Source organism: Rhinopithecus roxellana, chromosome 6 (assembly GCF_007565055.1).
Source record: "Rhinopithecus roxellana isolate Shanxi Qingling chromosome 6, ASM756505v1, whole genome shotgun sequence".
Classification (NCBI taxonomy): Eukaryota; Metazoa; Chordata; class Mammalia; order Primates; family Cercopithecidae; genus Rhinopithecus; species Rhinopithecus roxellana.
Window position 1 is genome coordinate 37,406,325 of NC_044554.1, and position 19,633 is coordinate 37,425,957.

At 42.0% G+C, this 19,633-nt stretch overlaps 2 pseudogenes; one reads left to right on the plus strand and one right to left on the minus strand.

Moving 5' to 3' along the window:
* Nucleotides 1–8,035: 8,035 nt before the first annotated feature.
* Nucleotides 8,036–11,128, plus strand: LOC115898159 (annotated as a pseudogene).
* Nucleotides 11,129–16,417: 5,289 nt separating this feature from the next.
* LOC104666408 lies at nucleotides 16,418–19,060 on the minus strand (annotated as a pseudogene).
* Nucleotides 19,061–19,633: the final 573 nt, after the last annotated feature.

The window sequence follows — 19,633 nt, forward strand, 5'->3', positions numbered from 1 at the left end:
GGGTATATACCCAAAGGATTATAAATTAGTCTACTACAAAGACACATGTACACGTATGTTTATTGCGGCACTATTCACAATAGCAAAGACTTGGAATCAACCCAAATGTCCATCTGTGACAGAATGGATTAAGAAAATGTGGCACATATACACCATGGAATACTATGCAGCCATAAAAAAGGATGAGTTTGCGTCCTTTGTAGGGACATGGATGCAGCTGGAAACCATCATTCTTAGCAAACTATCACAAGAAGAGAAAACCAAACACCGCATGTTCTCACTCATAGGTGGGAACTGAACAATGAGACCACTTGGACTCGGGAAGGGGAACATCACACACTGGGGTCTATCATGGGGAGGGGGGAGGGGGGAGGAGGGAGGGATTGCATTGGGGAGTTATACATGATATAAATGATGACTTGATGGGTGCTGACGAGTTGATGGGTGCAGCACACCAACATGGCATAAGTATACATATGTAACAAACCTGCACGTTATGCACATGTACCCTAGAACTTAAAGTATAATAAAAAAAAAAAAAAAAAGAAATGATGATATAACATCAAGAAATTTGTGAGTTTAATTTACATAAATATTTGCTTTTCAAAGTAACTATAATTATTTCAATTCCAAAAAGTGTAATTTGAATGTAATCATAACTGTCCATAAAAGAGAAAATCAATCTTCTCCATTTAAACTTACATACAAGTAAGCAATCTATTTTAAATTATTCTCTATATTCAACACCAATTAGAGTAATGTCTCAAACTGTTACTGCCTTGGTGCTTTCTACTGTCAATCTACGACTTTTACTTTGGCTTGATTTCTAATTTACTTTTTCACATTTCCTAAATCTGTATAATATATTGTAGTAGAAACTCTCCAGTGTTTTCTAAGGTATATGTATGAAACAGAAGTTTTTCCACATTAATTACATCCATAGGGTTTCTCTCCAATACAAAGTTTGAGGAACTCCTGAAGAGTTTCCCTTCAGTATAAATTTTCCAGTGTACAATAAAATCTGTGGTATAAGTAAGGTATTGTGCCTTTCTTTATATTTGCAATGCTTTCCTTCACCAAAATAATCTCATGCACGTTAAGGGTCATATTTTGTGAAATATCCATTGACAGTCATTGCATTAATACCACTTTTATTTAGGATGAAATCATTGCTGTAGATTGTGATGTCAGCATTCATTAATGGTTTTGCCACATTTTTTACCATGGTAGGGTTTCTCTCCAGAATGAATTCACTTACAGTAAAAGGTGAGCACAAATTAAAACCTTTGCTACATTCCCTACAATTGTAGGGGTTCTCTATCATGTGAATTATCTTATATTCAGTAAAGACTGAGCATTGGTCAAAGACTTACCACATTCTTCACATTTCTTAAGTTTCTCTCCAATATGAATTCTCTTATGTTTAGTAAGGTTTGAGAACCAGTTAAAGGCTTTGCCACATTTTTCACATTTGTAGCGCTGCTCTCCAGTATGAATTATCTTGTGTCCAATAAGAGGTGAGCTCAGATTAAAGGTTTTCCCACGTTGTTCACATTTGTAGCATTTTTCTCCAGTATGAATTCTCTTATGTTTAGTAATGATTAAGCCATGCATAAAAGCTTTTGCACATTCTTCAAAATTGTAGGGTTTCTCTCCAGTAACCAGTTAAAAGTTTTGCCGCATTCTTCACATGTGTAGGGTTTCCTTCAGTATGAGTTGCCTTGTGTCCAGTGAGATGTGAGCCCTGGGTGAAGGCTTTGCCACATTCTTCACATGTGTAAGGTTTCTCTCCAGTATGAATTCTCTTATGTCCAATAAGGTGTGAACACTGGTTAAAGGCTTTGCCACATTCTTCACATGTGTAAGGTTTCTCTCCAGTATGAATTCTCTTATGTCCAATAAGGTGTGAGCACTGGTTAAAGGCTTTGCCACATTCTTCACATTTGTAGGGTTTCCCTACAGTATGAATTATCTTATTTTGAGTAAGGTTTGAGAACCAGTTAACGGCTTTGCCACATTCCTCACATTTATATGGTTTCTCTCCTGTATGAATTCTCTTAAGTAAGGATTGAGCACCAGTTAAAAGCTTTGCTACATTCATCGCACTGAAAGATTTTGCCAAGGGTAGTTGATAAATATTGGTTAAGTCTATTATAACTTTTTTTCTGTCCCTTACACTCACCCACACTTGTCCAGTCTTTTCTTAAGTTTAAATTTTCAGTGCCACAGCTTTCATATCTTCTCAGTATCACTTTTGGGAATACATGTTTTATGCTTTGCTCAGGCAAAAGGTCTGGAATAAAATGAGAGGACACAGCTAAAAGAATAAAAATGGATTGTACCACTGATTAGACTCAGGAGAATATACTTTACAAATACAAAATATAAAATTATACCAAGCACAGTAAGATGGCATAATACCACATGCCCAAATTCCTTAATAGACATGCAAACATAACAAAAACATATTGACCAAAATGCCTTTGTAAGAGCTCTAAAAACCAGTTAAGAGATTGCAGTGCCATAGATGAGAATGATGCCAAGAGCCACATAGAAGACAATGGAACATTTGTTACATTTACCCACCTCCTCCCCAATACAGAATAATGCCTTTAAGTGTAAACTCTCAGCTCCTGGCTTCTCTCTAAAAAGCGAAAAAAAAAAAAGTAGTGGCACATGGGTCCATACTTCCGGCTTTGTGGGGTCTTTCCAAAGACTGGTTTCTGTTTACAGTGACACAGAGTGCTGAAAGAAATGGTGCTATACTTCGAATGACAGGGTAGTGTCTGTGAGACAAAAGGTAAATGATTGTTAAAGCAGCAGAGAGACTGTAGGACCACAGATAAACAGCAGGTATACCAACCAATTACAGGCTCTTAAGCAGAAACATGGGCAAATCCACATAACTCAATAAAGGGAACACAAATCTAAGGAAGAGACATCTTAAGAACAGGTTTGAGAAATTCTCAATATCTATCCTGGTAAATTGGTGTCAGACACTGCAGGAAAGAATGCCACTTTATACAGACTGTGATAGGTGGTTTTTTATTTTTAATGCACATTTCTCAACCAAATGTTAGAATGTAAACAAAGTATCACGCTAAGATGGCCCAATCAAAGAAACAAGTATGCAGAAATCAAACCTAAAGAAATTAAGCTGTATAAATTATCTGAAAAAAATCAACATAACCATCTCAGTTATGCTCAATGTTTAATATGGGAACACAGACAACTAAGTGTAATTAGAAAAACAAGAATATCAACAAAATGACAAAAAGAAACAAGTTTTAGAGAAGACATACAAAAAATGACTGAGAAATTATCTAATGTAAGAAAAAAATATTAAAAAGTGAAGCTCAACAAACTCCAACTCGGATAAAGAGACGCATAACAAGACAGTATAATATAAGCAAAGTTTTGAAAGTCACAGAAAAGAATCTTGAATGCAGAAAGACAAAAGAGATGAATCACCTATATGCATGATCCTACAAGATTATCAGTGAATTTTTGAACAAAAACCCTGCAGAAAAGAAGAGAGTTGAGTTACATACTCCAAGTGCTGAAGGAAAAAAAAACATTTAGCAAAACTATCCTACAAAATTTTTTAAAATAAAGATTTTCCAAGATAACTAAATGCTGAGAAAGTACATCAGCAATATAACTGTCCTACAAGAAATGCAAAAAGAAGTCTTTCCCATTCAAAATTTAAAATGATAGAAAACAAACCAAATCATATAAAAATACATGACTCTCTGGGAAAGATATGCACATACACAAAAATAAAACTTTGTAGTATTATGATAGGCAGAAAACAATCGTGCTTTAAAATTTGAAAGACATCATGAAAATTAAAACACCCATTAATATATGATATACTTAGTGACATTATAGGTTAAGGGCAGATGTAATGAGCAAGCATTTTTGTATGCAACTGAGTGCAAGCTGTTACCAGTTTAAAATATACAGTTGTAACTTTAAGAGATTTTATGTAATTTACATGGGAACCATAAAGAAAATGCAGCTACACAACAGAAAATAAAAAAAACAAAGCATGTCACTACAAATATCAACAAGACACAAAGGAATACAAAGTGAACAGGGACAAAATAGGTACAAGAGTCAAAAAAAAATTACATAAAATGGTAATTGTAAGTCATTTCCTTTCAGAAAAGTATTAAAATATGCATGGACTAAACTTCCCAATCAAAAGGCAAATATTACACAAAGGGATTTTTTTTTTTTAATTTAGAAAACAAAATCCACCTATGTCATATCTCCAAGAGACTCACCTCAGATCTAATGATGAAAATAGACTGAAAGTGGCAGGATGGAAAAAGACATTCCACGCAAATGTTAACCAAATGAGAGGTGGAGAATTATATTAAGTCAAAAGCTGTCATATTTTATAATATATAGTTTAAGTCAAAACACATGAGACAAAAAAGGATATTATATCATAATAAAATGGGTAATTCACTGGGAACCTACTTTCATCTCCTATCAGGTTTCCCAAAAATATAAAGCATTTGAAGAACCAACCTACATGAAGACCTCAGCGAAAAAGGAAGGAATCGAACCTCCACAGACTGTTTCAAGCCAATCCCACAACTTCTATGACTTTCTCAATAAGATATTAGTAAAGTTACTTCATAACTTTGTCAAAGTTAAGTTATAGGTTAAGCCCTATATATCTAAATGGCCCATCCAATTCAATTAGGTTTTCAAGACACTTCATTCCCTATTACAGAAGAACTACTTACCTTCCATGACCACACTCTTATAATTATTTTCCTAATTAGCTCCCTGGTTCTATACATTATTTCTCTAATACAACAAAATTGATTCATACTAGCACCATAGATGCCTAAGAAATAGAGACTGTCTGAACTATCTTGCCTGCCATCATCTTAATCTTAATTGCCCTCCCATCCCTACATAGCCTGTATATAACAGATGAAATCAATAACCCTTCTCTCACTGTTAAAACAATTGGACATCAATGGTATTGAAGTTACGAGTATACAGATTATGAAGAATTAAGCTTCAATTCTTATATACTTCCAACAGCCGACTTAAAACCAGAAGAACTTCAACTCCTCGAATTCAATAACCAAACAATCCTCTCAATAGAAATTCCCATCCGCATGTTAATCTCCTCCGAAGATATCCTGTACTCATGAACTATTCCCTCATTAGGGTTCAAAGCAGATGCAGTACCTGGACACTTAAACCAATTTGCCTTAACCGCTATATGACCAGGCCTCTACTACGGACAATGCTCAGAAATTTGTGGATCTAACCACAGTTTTTTATCTGTTGTTCTAGAATTAGTCCCACTAAAAACTTTTAAAACTCGGTCTATATCCACATGATAATCTCACTGTAAAGCTACCCCAGCGTTAACCTTTTCAGTTAAAGGCTGAGAGAAATCACACTTCTCTACAGTGAATGCCTCAACTAGGTACTTCCACATGACCTATTATTATTATATCAACAATCATAACTTTATTCTCCATTATTCAAATAAAACTATCAAAATTCATTTGCAATACACCCCCTACACCAAAAATAATTAAAACACAACAATGTAACAATGCTTGAGAACTAAAATGAATGAAAATCTGTTCACCTCATTTACTGCCCTGATAACCCTAGGTTTACACACAGCAGCACTAATCATCTTGTTTCTCACCACACTCCTTCCAACTTCCAACTATCTAATCAATAACCAATTGATTTCTATTCAACAATGACTAGTTCAACTTGTTCTAAAACAAGTAATAATCACACATAATGTTAAAGGACAAACCTGATCGCTTATACTAATATCCTTAATTCTCTTTATTGCCTTAATCTCCTTGGGCTTCTACCCCACTCATTTATACCAACTACCCAACTATCAATAAACCTAGGTATAGCAATCCCCTTATGAGCAGGCACAGTAATCACAGCCTTCTACTTTAAAACTAAAAACTCCTTAGCTCACTTCCTACCACCAGGCACACCCAGACCACTTACCCCTATACTAGTAATCATCGAAACCATTAGTCTACTTATGTAACCAATGGCACTAGCTGTACATTTAACAGTCAACATTACAGCCAGTCACACATACACTTAATTGGAGGAACTGCACTAGTATCAACTATTAACCTTCCCACAGCTTCAATCACCCTTATTATTCTAATTCTGTCTTCGCTGTGGCCCTTATCCAAGCTTATGTCTTTATGCTATTAGTAAGCCTTTATTTATATGACAACACATAATGACCTACCAAACACACACCTATCATTTAGTCAAACCCAGTCCTTGGCCTTAACAAGGTTAACAGCTGAGAGTTCTCTCAGCTCTCCTAATAACATCCAGCCTAGCTATATGATTACACTTTAACTCTATTACTCTTTTAACCTTAGGCCTACTAACCAATACACTGACTATATATCAATGGTGATGTGACATTATCTGAGAAAGTACATTTCAAGGTCACCATACAACAATTGTTCAAAAAGGCCTCCGATATGGAATAGTCCTATTTGTTATCTCAGAAGCATTGTTCTTTGCTGGGCTCTTCTGGGCATTCCACCATTCTAGTCTAGCCCCTACTCCAGAACTAGAAGGACACTGACCCCCAACAGGCATTTCTCCCCTCGACCCTCTGGAAGTACCCCTTCTGAATACACCTGTATTACTTGCATCAGGAGTTTCAATTACTTGAGCCCATCACAGCCTAACAGAAAATAATCGAAAACAAATAATTCTAGCACTACTTACCACAATTACCTTAGATATTTACTTCACCCTCCTACAAGTCTCAGAATACTTTGAGGCTCCCTTTGCTATTTCTGATGGAATTTATGGCTCAACATTCTTTATAGCTACAGGCTTTCACGGACTTCACGTCATTATTGGATCAACATTCCTTACTATGTGTCTCCTCTGCCAATTAAAATACCACATTACATCTAGCCATCACGTTGGCTTTGAAGCCGCTGCCTGATATTGACACTCTGTAGATGTAGTATGACTATTCTTGTATATTTCTATTTACTGATGAGGATCTTACTCTTTTAAAATAAACAGTACCAATGACTTCCAATCAATTAGTTTTGACATCTGAAAAAGAGTAATTAACCTAATGCTAGCCCTAGTAATCAACACCCTATCAGCCCTATCACTAACAGTTATTACATTTTGGCTCCCACAATTTAATATTTATATAGAAAAATCCAGCCAGCCCCTACGAATGCAGATTTGACCCACTTGCATTCCCTTCACTATAAAATTTTTTCTAGTAGCTATCACATTCCTCCTATTTGACTTAGAAATTGCCCTACTACTACTCTTGCCATGAGCCCTTCGAACAAGCAACCTGACACTAATAATCAACACAGCCCTTATACTAGTTATCATTTTAGTCCTAGGGTTAACTTATGAATGAACTCAAAAAGGATTAGATTGAACTAAATTGGTAGATAGTTTAAGCCAAAATAAATGATTTCGACTCATTAGATTATGAGATTACACCTAGAAGGAATAATATCATTATTCATCACAAATACCCTTATAACCTTAAATAACCATTTTACCCTAGCATTCATAATACCTATTACCCTCCTAGTATTTGCTGCCTGTGAAGCCGCAGTGGGCCTTGCCTTACCAGTTTCAATCTCCAACACGTATGGCCTAGACTATGTACATAACCTAAATTGACTTCAATGCTAAAAATTATTATTCCAACAATTAGACTGCTACCAATAACATGACTCTCTAAAAACTCTACAATCTGAATCAATAAGACTAGTCACAGCCTAATCATCAGCTTCATTGCCCTATTATTTTTTAATCAATTCAATGACAATCTATTCAACTTCTCATTAACCTTCTCTTCTGATCGCTGACATCACCCCTTCTAATCTTAACAGCCTGACTACTACCTCTTACAATTATAGCAAGCCAGTACCACCTCTCCAATGAGTTACTCCCATGGAAAAAGCCCTATATTTCCTTACTGATTTCCCTACAATTTTTTTAAATTATGGCATTCACAGACAGACAACTAATTATATTTTATATTCTCTTTGAAGCTACACTTATCCCTACCTTAATTATTATCATCCTCTGGGGTAACCAACCAGAATGCCTCAATGCAAGTTCATATTTCTTATTTTATACACTAGTGGGATCTCTCCCCCTACTTATTATACTTATTTATACTCAAAATGCCCTCAGTTTACTGAACATGATAATATTTAATACCCAAGAACTATTAATTTCCTGATCCAATAACCTTACATGATTAGCATGTATTATGGGTTGTATAGTAAAAATATCCCTATATGGACTTCACCCATGACTTCCTAAAGCCTACGTAGAAGTTCCTATTGCCAGCACAATAGTACTTGTAGCGGTCCTCCTAAAACTAGGCAGCTATGGCATAATACGCTTACCCTTATCCTCAGCACTCAAAGAATATACAGCCTACCCCTTCCTCATGTTATCCTTATGAGGTATAGTTATGATAAGCTCTATTTGTCTACGACAAACTGATCTAAAATCACTTATTGCATATTCCTCCATAAGCCATGTAGCACTTGTTATTATGGCTATTCTCATTCAAACTCCCTGAAGCTTTACCGGTGCAATTACCCTCATAATTGCCAATGGACTTACTTTGTCCTTACTATTCTGCCTAGCAAATTCAAACTACAAGTGAATCCCTAGCCAAATCATATTACTCTCTCGAGGGCTTCAAACACTACTCCCACTAATCGCTCCCACATAACTCCCACATAACTCCCACAAATTGCTACAATTTGATGACTTGTAGCAAATCGTACTGACCTTGCCTTAGCCCCTAACATTAATCTAATAGGAGAACTCTTCGTAATGGTGGCTTCATTCTCCTGATCAAACATGACCATTATGTTTATAGGACTTAATATATTAATCACAGCCCTTTATTCCCTACACATGCTTATCACAACACAACAAGGAACACTTACATATTACATTAACAGTATTAAACCTTCCTTTACATGAGAAAATATACTAATACTTACACACCTTGCACCTATTCTATTATCCCTAAACCTTAAGATTATTATAGGTTTTATACCCTGTAAAGATAGTTTAATCAAAACATTAGATTGTGGGTCTACTAATAGAAGTCTGCAACTTCTTATTTACTGAGAAATTATGCAAGAACTGCTAACTCATGGCCCCATGCCTAACAACATGGTGTTCTCAAGTTTTAGAGGATAAGAGCTATCCACTGGTCTTAGGAACCAAAAATATTGGTGCAACTCCAAATAAAAGTAATAATCATGTATTTTTCCATTACTATAACCTTAATCTCCTTAACCTTACCAATTATTACTACCTTAATCAACCCTCACAAGAACTTGTACCCATATTACGTGAAAATATCTATCTCATGCACCTTCACCATTAGCCTCATTCCCACAATGTTTGTGTATATAGACCAAGAAGCCATCATCTCAAACTGACATCGAGTAACAATCCAAACCCTTAAACTCTCATTAAGCTTCAAACTAGACTACTTCTTCATAATATTTATCTCAGTAGCACTATTTGTCACCTGATCTATTATAGAATTCTCAATATGATATATAAAATCAGATCCTAACATCAATTTTTCAAATATTTACTTATTTTCCTCACCAAAATATTAATTCTAGTTATTGCCAACAATCTTTTTCAACTTTTTATTGGATGAGAAGGTGTAGGAATTAGTCTTTTTTACTAATTGGCTGATGACAGAGCTGAGCAGATGCTAATACAGCAACCCTCCAAACGATTCTGCATAACCGCATTGGCGATATTGGCTTCATTTTAGTTATAGCATGATTCCTCTCATCCTCCAATATATGAGAACCTCAACAAGCATTTATCCTAAATCCTACCCCCGATCCTCTTCCATTAATTGGCCTTCTCTTAGCAGCAGCAGGAAAATCAGCTCAATTTGGCCTCCACCCCTGACTTCCTTTGGCCATGGAAGGCCCAACCCCAGTCTCAGCCCTACTCCACTGTAGCACTATAGCTGTAGCAGGAGTTTTCCTGCTTATCCGCTTCTACCCCTTAATAGAAAATAGTATATTAATCCAAACCCTTACCCTGTGTTTAGGGGCTATTATCACCTTATTTACAGCAATTTGTGCTCTAACACAAAATGGTATCAACAAAATCGTAGCATTCCCCACCTCAAGTCAACTAGGCCTTGTAATAGTTACAACTGGCATTAATCAACCACACCTAGCATTCCTACACATCTGCACCCACGCCTTTTCTAAACCTGTATTATTTATATGTTCAGGATCCATCATCCATAACCTCAATGATGAACAAGATATCTGAAAAATAGGAGGACTATTTAAGACTTTACCCCTTACTTCCTCCTCCCTTATTATTGGCAGCCTGGCACTTACAGGTATGCCTTTCCTCACAGGATTTTACTCTAAAGATCTCATTATCGAAACCACAAACACATCATATACCAATGCCTGAGCCCTCTCTACTACTCTTATTGCCACCTCCCTAACAAGTGTCTATAGTATCCAAATTATTTTCCTTGCTCTAATAGGACAACCCCATTTCCCAACCCTAATCAGCATTGATGAAAATAACTCTTCCCTAATAAACCCAATTAAATGCCTTACAGTCGGCAGTATCTTCACTAGTTTTCTCACCACCAATAGCATTATCCCTACTTCATCCCCCACAAACAACAATACCACCTCCCCTAAAACTCACAGCCCAAGGGGTAACCATCCTAGGACTCTTACTGGCAATGGAACTTAGTTTTATAACTAAAAATCTTAAGATAAAATATCCATTACAAACATTCAGCTTCTCCAATATATTAGGATTCTACTCAATCACAGTTCACCATACAACCCCTCACTCAAACCTATCTACAAGCCAAAACCTGCCATCACTTCTGCTAGACCTAATTTGACTAGAAAAGTCCATACCAAAGACAATTTCACAGACCCAAATCACAGCCTCCATTACCATAACTACTCAAAGAGGCCTAATTACATTTTATTTCCTCTCTTTTTTTATTCCATCCTTTTAAACTTTACTCTTAATTATCTATAACCCCGAGTAATTTCAATTGCAACATAAATACTAACAAACAATGTTCAATCAGCAACTAACACCAATCAACATCCATAATTATATAAAGCACCCGCACCCGCAGAAGCCTCATGAATCAGCCCTGGGCCCTCACCCTCAAAGATTATTCAACTTCCCACACTAATAAAATTAACTATCATCACTACCCCATCATACTCACTATTCATCAAAGTAATACCAACTCTATTAGTAGCCCCAATAATAAAGTTTCTAAAACTTCAATACTTGATCCTCATTACTCAGGGTATTCCTCGATAGCCATCGCCACAGTATAACCAAAAACAACCATCATCCCCCCCAAATAAATCAAAAAGACTATTAATCCCATAAAAGCCCCACCATGATTCAACACAATAACACAACCTACAGCAGCACTAAGAATTAACCCTAAGCCCCCATAAATAGGAGAAAGTTTAGGAAAAAACCACAAATCCCACAACAAAAGAACACTTAGTGCCGAGACGGGCGGATCATGAGGTCAGGAGATCGAGACCATCCTGGCTAACACGGTGAAACCCTGTCTCTACTAAAAAAAAATACAAAAAACTAGCCGGGCGAGGTGGCGGCGCCTGTAGTCCCAGCTACTCAGGAGGCTGAGGCAGGAGAATGGCGTAAACCTGGGAGGCGGAGCTTGCAGTGAGCTGAGATCCGGCCACTGCACTCCAGTCCGGGCGACAGAGCTAGACTCCGTCTCAAAAAAAAGAACACTTAGTAAGAAAAAAGCCTGTGTCACTATTCCCACATGGGTTATAGCCATGACTGATATGAAAAGCCATCATTGTACTTCAACTATAACAACACTAATGAGGCCGGGCGCGGTGGCTCAAGCCTGTAATCCCAGCACTTTGGGAGGCCGAGACGGGCGGATCACGAGGTCAGGAGATCGAGACCATCCTGGCTAACACTGTGAAACCCCGTCTCTACTAAAAAATACAAAAAAAAAAAACTAGCCGGGCGAGGTGGCGGGCGCCTGTAGTCCCAGCTACTCGGGAGGCTGAGGCAGGAGAATGGCGTAAACCCGGGAGGCGGAGCTTGCAGTGAGCTGAGATCGGGCCACTGCACTCCAGCCCGAGGGACAGAGCGAGACTCCGTCTCAAAAAAAAAAAAAAAAAAAAAAAAAAAAAAAAAAAAAACAACACTAATGACCATTATATGTAAAACAAGCCCACTAATAAAAATCATTAATCACTCATTCATTGATCTCCCCACACCATCTAATAATACCCCTATATGATGAAACTTCGGCTCACTTCTTGGTACCTCCTTAATCCTCCAGATCATCACAGCATTATTTCTGGCCATACACTACACACCCGATACCTCAATTGCTTTCTCTTCTATTGCCCATATTAACCAAGATGTGGATTATGGCTGAAGAGTCCGCTATTTTCACACTAATGGCTCTTCAACATTCTTCATCTGCCTCTTCCTACAGTTGCACAAAGTACATAAAAGTTGGTGGAAGCTTATATTACGTGTCATTCATATATTTAGAAACCAGAAATACTGGCATTATCCTCCTACTCACAACCACAGCACCAGCATTTATAGGTTATGTGCTTCCATGAGGCCAAATATCATTCTGAGGCGCTACAGTAATCACAAACCTATCAGTCATCCCATATACTGGAACTGACCTTGTCCAATGAATCAGAGGTGGATTTTCAGTTGACAAAGCCCCTCTTACACAATTCTTCACCTTCCACTTCATCTTACCTTTCATCATCATAGCCCTAACAATTCTCCACCTTTTATTCCTACACGAAACAGGGTCTAATAACCCTTCAGAAATTCCATCACATTCCAACAAAATCACCGTCCACCCTTACTATACAACCAAAGCTATTCTAGGTTTAATTTTTCTCCTCCTCCTTTTAATAATTCTAGTATCGTCTCTCGCCTGACCTCCTGAGTGACACAGATAATTACACCTTAGTCAATCCCCTAAATACTCTGCCCCACATTAAACCAGAGTGATACTTTTTATTTGCATATGCAATCTTACGATCCATCCCCAGTAAACTAGGAGGTGTACTGGCCCTTCTATTACCCACTCTCCTTCTAGCAGTTATTCCTGCACTCCACACATCCAAACAACAAAGCATAATATTCCGCCCATTAAGGCAATATCTGCTCTGAATCTTAGTCACCGACCTACTCACACTCACATGGATCGGAGGACAGCCAAGAACATCCTTTCATTACCATGGGACAGATAGCATCTATGAGATATTTCTCTATTATTCTTGTTCTCATACCACTCACTGCCCTAATCATGAATAAACTACTTAAATGAATCTGCCCTTGTAGTATAATCCAATACGCCAGTCTTGTAAACCAGAAATGGAGAGTCCCTCCCCAGGGCAACTCAGAGAAAAAGCATTCCCGCTTCACCATCAACACCCAAAGCTGGGATTCTAATTAAACTATTCTCTGTATTCTTTTCAGCAGGCATTTTAATTTCTATGTAAGTACTGACCATCAGCACTAATACATTAATACTTTTATGTACTTTGTGCATTACCGCTAGTCCCCATGAATAATATATAGTACTGCCAATGCTTGATTGTGCACAGTACATTCACAGATTAGATGACATTACAAGCTTGCTCCACATGCACATAAGCAAGTGTTCACAATTTCTTAACTATCATACATAATACTACACTTACATATAGAACTAGTTCTACATGGATATCGACCAGTACTCAAAATTCTTAATATTACATAGTACATTCATTTGTTCATTGGACATAGCACATTTCAGTCAAAACCACCCTCGCCAACATGGATATCTCCTACCAAATTTTGGTCTCTTAATCTACCAACCTCCGAGAAATCATCATCCCGCTCGGGCATGTTACCCTCCTCACTCTAGGCCCGGAATACTTGCGGGTGACTGTACTGAAACTATACCTGGTATCTGGTTCTTACCTCAGGGTCATAAAACTAAGATCGCCCACATGTTCCCCTTAAATAAGACACCTCGATGGACTAGTGACTATCACCCTATTAACCAGTCATGGGAGCACTGTCATGCATCTGGTATTTTTAACTTTTGGGGATGCTATGACTCACCATCGCAGAAGGTCTGGTCCCCTTGCTGTAGTTGTACTTGGATTTGATTTCCACCAAACCAGTTGTAGAAGTCGCACCTACTCCTCAGGTAATCCACCCGTCTCGGCCTCCCAAAGTGCTGGAATTACAGGCGTTAGCCGCCATGTCCGGTGCTTTTTTTTTAATTTAAAAAAAGATTTTTTTGGCCAGGCACAGTGGTCACACCTGTAATCCCAACACTTGGGGAGGCTGAGGTGGAAGGATCGCTTGAGCCCAGGAGTTCAAGACCAGCCTGGGTAACATAGGGAAACCACTTCTTCCCTAAAAATACAAAAAATGAGCCAAGTATGGAGGTGCATGCCTGCAGCCCCAGCAGCCCCAGCAGCCCCAGCTACTTGGGAGGCTGAAATGGAAGGCTTGCTTGAGCCAGGAGTTTGGGGCTACATCTTAATGCAGGGTAGGTAGTCAACGAAGTGAACACGTCCTTGAGACGCACCAATCACGGCACTGAGACATGTGATGTGTGAACAAGCATGTACAGCTACTGTGCATGTGCACCCAGAGGACAGCCCAGAAAGTGCTTACACCTCTTCCCAGCTCCTTAGGAATTCATCATGTAAGACTGCCAGAAAGGGAGTTTCCCCAGTAATAATCAGCGCTATCTCTTTGTTATCAACAGCCTGCCCTGAATTCTCTCTCTCAGGGTGAACTGTGTATTTTACACTTCACTATTTTTTTTTGAGAAGAGGTCTCTCTCTGCCATCCAGGCTGGAGTGCAGTGTTGCAATCACAGCTCACTGCAACCTCCACCTCACAAGTTCAAGCAATTCTCCCATCTCAACCACCCGAATAGCTGGTATTACAGGCACAAGCCACCATGCCAAGCTAATGTTGGCCAGGCTGGTTTGAACTCCTAAGCTCAAGTGATCCACCCACTTCGGCCTCTGAAAGTGCTGAGATTAGAGGCATGCGCCACTGCGCCCGGGCTATTCTGCACTTAATTTCCAAAATACATTTTACTTTGCAATAAATTGCTCTCTGCTGCATCGCCTTTGCGGTGTGATTCTTGTTTAAATTCTTATTTATTATTATTATTATTATTTTGAGACAGGGTCTCACTACGTTGCCCAGGCGGGTCTCGAACTTTTGAGCTCAAGCGATTTGTCCACCTTGGCCTCCTAAAGTGCTGGGACGACAGGCATTAACCACCACACCATCTAAACTCTTTTAAACTTGGAACTGTGACCCCACAACAGCTGTCAATAATCTTGCCACTGCACTCCAGCCTGGGTGACAGTGCAAGGCCACATCTCAGAAAAAGATGTATTTAAAAAAAGAAAAAAAAAACCTTTAAAAATCCTTACACTCTGGGAGGCTGAGGTGGGTGCATCTCCTCAGGTCAGGAGTTCAAGTCTAGCCAGGCTAACATGGTGAAACCCCATCTCTACTAAAAAAATACAAAAATTAACCGGGTATGGTGACAGGTGCCTGTAATCCCAGGTACTCAGGAGGCTGAGGCAGGAGAATCCTTTGAACTCAGGAGGCAGAGGTTGCAGTGAGCCGAGATTGCAACACTGCCCTCCAGCTAGTCAACAGAGCGAGACTCCGTCGCAAAAAAAAAAGGACAGGGTCTCCATCTGTTGCCCAGACTGGAGTGCAGTGGCACGGTCATAGCTCACTGTATCCTTGACCTCCCAGGCTCAAGTGATTCTCCTGCCTCAGCAGCTGGGACTACCGGCATGCATCACCATCCCTGGTTAATTTTTAAATTTTTTGTGGTGATGGTCTCGCTATGTTGCCCAGGCTGGCCTTGAACTCCTGGTCTCAAGTGATGCTCCTACCAGGGCCTCCTTGCAAAGAGCTGAGAGGACAGGCATGAGCCACCACGCCCGGACCCCCGAAGCTGCCTGTTCCTTGAGCACGATGTGTAGCAAGGGGAGCTGGAGTGAGAGCAGCAATGTGGGGAAGGGACAGGATTGCCACCCTGAGCTGTGTGACGTTAGGCCAGACCCCTCGTCTCCAAGTGAGGTCAACCACACGGGTGATTTTGGGAGCCCATGCCCGGTCAGACAGCCTGGATTTTAGCTTCCTAGGTGGATGGGAACCTGTGAGGGTTTAGAGATGCTAGGAGCACCTTTTTCCTGGGAGAGCTTTCCAAACAGGGAACAAACAGAGCCACCCTGGGTCCCACTGAGGGAGGATCCTAGCAGAAGCCCTCACCACTGTTGTGCTTCACGCCGGTGGTGACAGTGATGTCATCAATGTAAGTGGTAGGTGTCGTGTACAGAAGCACAGAGCGCTGCAGTCCCACGTAGTTGAAGAAGGCAAAGTCTGTGTTCTGGACAAAGTAACTCTTGGGATACCTAGGGTAGGAGGACTGTGGTTTGCTGGGCCCTCATCTTGGGTCCCTTGACCTCAGCTCACTTGCCTCCCCGGCCTCCCCAAATCCAGGGCCTCTACCCTGCAAAGGCCACCCTGTCCCAAGCAGGAAGACCACAGGGTGGGATGGGAAGGTTGGTGCATGTGGTGGAGGCAGGATGGTACCCACTCGGAGGTGTTGGTTATGTAGCAGATGGTCCCTGGTGGCAGGGTGGAGGGGGTGAGGATGATGTTGGTGACAATGATGTGGATGTGGGAGGGCAGAGGCCCCACCTGGACCAGGCTGCTGATGTTGGCCCCTCATGCTCTAGTGTGTCGACCCCATTCACCCACTGCAGACACAGAAGATAGGGGGAGGGTGCGGCAGGTTGGGGCATGCCCTGCCATCAGGCACTCCCTCACATAACCTGCAGCATGGGGCTCCAAGGCCTGCCAGCCAGATGGGAAAAATGGCATCCCAATGGGGTAGATCAGGCCACCCCTACACAGCGCACAGTCCCCCAGGGCAGGACAGGACCCCTACTGTCCTACCCCAGGAGAAAGGCTGTGGGTGGCTGCTGGGGGTCCCATGCTGGTCAGCAGCCGCACGTGCCCACCCACCCGCCCTGCCTGTTCCTGGCTGCACTGACCATGACATAGGAGTGGACACTGCCAATCCTCAGCACCACTTTTGTGTGCAGGTCCAGGGTCCATTGCTCCAGCAGGATCACCTCCCATTCAAACAAAACCCAGCCAACAAAATGCCACAGCCACCACTCCTGGCCTATGTCGCTGAAGCTGGAGGGAACCAGCATGTCCAGGATGGGGACCGACTGTGGAGAAAGGAGCCAGACTCAGCTCCTAGGTCCCCAAAAAGATCCGGGGCCAGTGTGCTGCACAGCTGTGCCTCAGGCCTAGCCAAGTCCTGACACACAGCAGGGGACTCTTGGTGGAACAGACACATAACTTGTTGACCACAGGTCAACTGCCAGGACAGTTTATGCACCTGGGCCAGTGGGGCCAGGAGTTCCTCCTAAGAGTGGATGGGGCCCAATATCTCCCGAGACAGATGACCCACTGCCTGTCACAAGGAGGAAGGCTGGTTGGAGGGATGGGGGAGCTTTGCTTAGGACACTGTGAGTGGGGCACACACTGGCACCCAGCCCTCTCCTCTCTTCCTCCTGTACTAAATGCCGCAAAGTCAGAAAAAGAGGATGTAGACCAGGCAAACACGGCCCAGACCTCACCTGGTCCCATTTCTCTGCTGACCGCATCCGAGTCAGGAGGGGAACAGGGGTAGCATCCTTGGCCTCATGTCACATCCTGTCCTCTATCTGAACCTTGAAAACCAAGGGACTTTCCTGCCTCAGCAGAACTGACCTCAGGAAGCCTAAACTGTCCCCTCCTCCCAATCCCGGGCCCAGCTCTTGTGCAGTGCATGCCGCTCTGGCCAGATGGGTGTCTGGGTGGCTCGCGCCTGTAATTACTGCTTTGGGAAGTCAACGTGGGAGGATGGCTTGAGGCCAAGAATTCGAGACCAGCCTGAGCAACGCAGTGAGACCCTATATCTTAAAAAAAAAAAAAAAAAAAAGAAAAAAGTTTTTTTTTTATTTTTGTGGTTTTTCTTTATTTTTTATTTTTTTTGAGACAGTCTCACTCTGTCACCCAGGCTGGAGTGCAGTGGTGTGATCTAGGCTCATTGAAACCTCCGCCTCCCGGGTTCAAGCGATTCTCCTGCTTCAGCCTTGCAAGTAGCTGGGATTACAGGCATGCACCACCACAATCAGCTAATTATTATATTTTTAGTAGAGGCAGTGTTTCACCATGTTGGCCAGGCTGGTCTCAATCTCCCGGCCTCAGGTGATTTGCCCACCTGCGCCTCCCAAAGTGCTGGGGTTACAGGAGTGAACCACCCAGCCTGTCCAAGTGTTTTTTCTTTTAATTAGCCAGGCCTGGTGGCCCCAGCTAACTTGCAAGGCTAGAGCCTGAGAATCACTTGAGCTCAGAAATCAGGATTGCGCCACTCAGCTCCAGCCTGGGCAACAGGGCCAAACCCAGTCTCAAAAAACTTTTAAAAATTAAAAATAAACATTAAAAGGGACACTGCCTGGGCTCACCCACTGCCTTGGGAGGGGGCTCAGCAAGAGCGCTTCCTCCCCCTCCCACCTCCCCCGCCTCGGCCATGCGGATTTTCCCGGGTCTGCCATCCCCCAATCCCGCGCCCCCAAGTCCATTGACCTTTAAACTCCTTTGGGTCCCCAGCTCCGGGGCACCCAGGGGAAGGAGCCTGCAGGGGGGCGGGTCTCCCCCGTCCCACCACTGGGCTTCCCGGTGCCTCCCGGCCCTGCCGGAGTCCACACCTCCTGCAGCTGCCAGGGGTACCGCTGCTCCTTAATGCCCTGCTTCGGTTGTCGAAGTTGGAGCAGAAGCTCCAGAGGCCACCCCACTCCTTGGGCTCCCGCAACAGGCTCTCCCAGGGGTACAGCATCCCGCCCTGCAGCGCCAAAGCACAGCCATACAACAGTGGCCAGAGTGCCACCCAGGCCACCCTGTCCACTGGGTCACACTTTCCGCTCCACGGCTAGGCCGCCGTCTATGTGGCTAAGAGCAGCACAGGAGGAGTCCAGAGGAAGGGTTGCGTTAGGCGCCTAAGGCCGTCCGAGCCATCTTTGCTGAGGACAAGTGCCAGGCCTGCAGGGGCAGGGCAGGGCCCCGTACTGCCCAGTGGGAACTGCAGCTGTAACCCGGGCTACGCCTTTGGGTAAGCGGAACCCTCAACCCCAGCGAAGAAGGGCAAGGTCGGCTCCCCACTCCAGAACCCGCTGGACGCAGACCGGCTGCAGGCCAGGACAGAACTCCTGAGATCAATGGGATCTCCCTTTCCTCTAGGAGCACCTTCCCTTGCCTTCCACAGCAGGAATTTGAGCAGGCCCCAGCCTGTAACATCCATGCCTGTCAGATGCAGTGACTTGAAGAGAAGAATGTTCTTGGGATGGAGCCATAGCCTTGACCCTGGGCCTCTGGGGCCTGGACCCTAACCAAGGAGCCAGAAGCCCTCTCT